The following is a 4,540-nucleotide window of genomic DNA, read 5'->3' as shown; positions in this document are numbered from 1 at the left end:
CATATCAAAAAATAATACGTCACAACCAAGAGGAGCTCATGCCACGTATGCAAAGATGGTTCAATTTTAGAAAAGCAATCGATATAATCCATAACATAAGTAAAATAAGGAAAAAGAATCACATGATCATATCAAAAGATGCAGAAAAGGTGTGTGATAAAATCCAACATCATTACTGATAAAAATTCTCAGAAAAACAGGAATATAAGGGAAATTCTTCAGCATAATAAAGGATATAGATGTGAAATCAACACACAACATTATTCTCAATGGAGAGAGACTGAAATCATTCCCTTTGTGAACAAGAACAAGACAGAATGCCCTCTATCTCTGCTTCTATACAACACAGTCTACCATAAGACATAAGTAAGGACATTCCATTATGATTAAAATATAAATTGAACCAGAGGACATAACCACAATAAATATCTACGCACCCAATGAAATAAAACATTTTGAACAGACCCATAACAAAAGAAGAAATTGAACATGTTATGAAAAAATTACCAACAAGTCCTAGCCAGGGTAATAAAACTAGAAAGGGAAATCAAAGGCATTCAAACTGGTATTGAATAAGGAAAATTATCCTTATTTGAAGATAATTTGATCTTATGCATAGAAATCCCAAGAGACTAAGCAAGAAAATTACTGAAACTTATTGAAAGGTTTTTAGAAGGAAGATTGGGCAATCAACTTCCATAGTGATACTGCCTTGGAAACCCAAAGAGGGGTTGCTGTGTGTCAGATCCAACTCAGTGGCAGTGAGTTTGGCTTTGGTTTCATATTGAAAGATTTAGCATAGTGGTAGGATACAGGATCAACATATAAAAATCAGTTGGATTTCTCTACACTAACAAAGAGGGCTCTGAAAAGGAAATAAGGAAGTCAATGCCATTTGTAATAGCTACCAAAAAGATAAAATATTTGAGAGTAAATCTTACCAGGGAAACAAAAGACCTATATGAAGAAAACTAAAAACACTACTTCAAGAAACTGTAACAGATCTACATAAATGGAAAAACATACCTTGCTCATGGATAAGAAGATTGAACATTGTGAACATATCAATACCACCCAAACTAATCTGTACATTCAATGAAATCCTGATTCAGATTCCATCAACATTCTTTACAGACATGGAAAATACAATCACCAATTTTATATGGAAAGGAAAGAGATCTCAGATAAGCAAAACACTGCTGAAGGAGAACAAAGTAGGAGAACTCACACTCCCAGATCTCAAAACCCACTATATAGCCACAATTGTCCAAATAGCTTAATCCTGGTACAATGACAGACACATAGACCAGTGGAACAGAATTAAGAACCCAAATATAGATCCATCATCTGATGGTTAGCTGATCTTTGACAAAGGGTTTAAATTGTTCAATGAGGAAGAGATGGTCTTTTCCACAAATGGCGCTGGCAAAACTAGATATCCATTCACAGAAAAATGAAACAGCATTTATACTTCACACCATACATAAAAACTAAACCCAGATGGCTCAAAGACTTAAATGTAAAACTATGTATTTCATCAAAGGAAAAATAAGGGCAAACTTATGGCACTTAATTTATGTCATAAACAGACTATCAAGCATAACTCAAGATGCACAAGCAGCAGAAGATAAAGTAGACGACTAAGACCTTCTAAAAATTAAATTCTTTAGAATTGCACATCAAAAGACTTCTCCAAAAGGGTAGTTAGAGGACCTACAGAATAGGAAAAAATATTAGGAATGACATATTGGACAAAGCACTTGTCTCTAAAACTTATAGAAAACTCCAACACATCAACATCAAAAAGACAAACAATCCAATTAAGTAATGGGCAGAAGACATGAACAGACACTTCAGCAAAGAAGATATCAAGTAACCAACAAACACATGAAGAAATATTTGTGATCATTAGCCATTATAGAGATGAAAATCAAAACAACCAAAGATATCATCTCATCCCAGCATTAATAGCAAAGTTCAACAAAATAGAAAATAACATATGCTGATGAGGATGTGGAGTGATTGGGACTCTCAGACACTGTTGATGGGTCTGTAAAATAATACAAGCACTGTAGAAATAGGTATGGCGATTCCTTAAAAAGTTTGAAATAAAAATACTATTTGACCCAGCAATTCCATTACTCAGTATATATCCTAATGAAGTTTGTGGCAAGACATGAATAGATATATGCACACCCATTTCGTTCCAGCACTATTCACAAGAGCAAAGAGATGGGGAAAACCCAAGTGCCTGTCAATCAAGGAATGGAGAAACACACTGTGGTACATATATACACAATGGAATACAATGCAACCCTAGAGTATAACACAGAATCTGCAAAATGCTGCATAACATGGATGAACTTGGAGAACATTATGCTGAGTGAAATAAGTCAATCACAGAAGGACAACTATTTTGCTAGTCCAGTATTGTAAGAAGTCAAGGAAAGGTTTATTTATATATAAAAGGAAACTTTGTTGATTGCCTGGTATGGGAAGGCCGGGGAGGGAAAATTTCCAGACAGGTGGGAAAAAAAAAAGAAGATATGTATTATTTAATAGTATAGATTATTAGTGGTTGCCAGGGGTAGAAGGGAGGGGAAAGGGGAAAGTTTTTGTATGGGGGCATTGACTCTATGCTAAAAGGTGCTAGAATATTTTGGAAAACTATAGCAGTAATGGTGACATGACATGAAAATGTCACCAATGTCTCTGAGCTGTAAATGTGGAAGTTGTCAGGTTGTCAAATGTCTTGTTTTGTATGCTTTCACCCCAATAAAATTATAAATAAATAAAAGAATGACACCAAATAAGCATATGTATAATCTTCAGTAAGGCTTTAAAAAGTTATGTATTCCTTTTAATTGCTATTGAAAAATTTCATAAGATATACTTATTAATATTGAGAAACTATGTAATATTTTCCCAAAATGCAAATTTGCATAATGATTGAGATGGTAAATGTAGTTATTTAATTGCTAATTAGAAAAATTCTCTCAGGACTATCCTTGGTGGTTATATATTCTATCAAGAATTACCTAATATTATAAATGAAAATTGGAGATCCTACATAGAGTGGGAGGAAAAATGTGGAACAAAATTCATACACACGCACATACACACACGCACATAGACAAAAGAATTTACCTATTATTGTACAGTGTTTATGTACCATCCATACTTAGCTCAAAGTTTTCAATCCTATGTTAATTCAGAGCACTGAGCCATTAAATAAAAGAGACAGGATGAAGTGGTTTTTAAATGAAGTGAAAAATGTAAGGAACCTGTCTGTCAGTATAAGATAAGATTTTTACAACAATGAAACAAACACATTCAAAGGCAAGAGCCTTTGAATATTCAAGAGATGCACAACAATAGGAAACATAACAGTAAAATTATACCCCCACAGCCTGTTATTTCAGTCTAACTATAACATAAGTGATTGCACAAACATATTATATTACAATGCTGAGGTAATTCTCTGTGCTTCCCTAAAGTTAAGGGTTCCTCTAGCCAACACCATGGAGAAAATATTGATATTGTCAAGGATTTCATTTTACTTGGATCCATAATCAATGATTATGGAAGCAACAGCCAAAAATTTAAATGATATATTGCTGGGAAAATCTGCTGTATAAACTTCTTTAGAGTGTTAGAGAGCTAAGATTTCATTTTGAGGACTAATGTGTGCCTAACCGAAGCCTTGGTATTTTCAATCACTTCATATACATGCAACAGCTGGACAATAAATAAGGAAGACCAAGGAAAAATTGATGTATTTGAATTATAGTGTTGTCAAAAAACACTGAATATGCCATGGAGGACTGCCAGAAAGAAGAACAAATCTGTCTTGGAAGAATTATAGCCAGAATGCTCCTTAGCATTGAGAATGGCAATACTTTGTCTTACTTATTTTAGCCATGTTGGCATTAGGGACCAAACTCTGGAGAAGGATATCATGCTTGGTAAAGCAGAGGGTCAGCAGAAAAGAAGACCTTCAGTAAGATGGATTGATACAGTGGCTGCAATAATAAGGTCCAATATTGCAATGATTGTGAGGATGGTGTAGGACTGAACAGCATTTTTTTTTATTCTGTTATTCATGGGGTCATTATGAGTTGGAATAAACTTGACAGCACCTAACAACAACTACTCAACTCAGATCAAATGATAGTTTGATCATTGAGTTTGCAAAGAATGACTTGAAGAGTCAATGAGTTTGCAAAGAATGACTTGAAGACCTTGACATGTGCCTGGAGCTGAGGGTGCATAATGTTTTTCATCACTTAAAAAAAAAATTAAAAATTGATTGCAGCTACTTTTGATAACAGAAGGAAGGAAGAAAGAGGTGTATCATGTGTACAACTTTTTATCCAATTTCTTGGAAGAAAAATTATTTTTATTATGTGGAAGAGTAAGAAACAGAAAGTGCAGGTGGGCATGAATCAACATGCATGGATTCTGCTCATAAGGCAACATGCTCTGAGAACACTGCCCCAGTAGATGTGATACATTAAGAGTGCTGTCTGAAGAGAAGTAC

Source organism: Orycteropus afer, unplaced genomic scaffold (assembly GCF_000298275.1).
Source record: "Orycteropus afer afer isolate SDZICR_OR568_19922 unplaced genomic scaffold, OryAfe1.0 scaffold00621, whole genome shotgun sequence".
In the NCBI taxonomy this organism is placed as follows: domain Eukaryota; kingdom Metazoa; phylum Chordata; class Mammalia; order Tubulidentata; family Orycteropodidae; genus Orycteropus; species Orycteropus afer.
Note: the sequence above shows the minus strand (reverse complement) of the source record.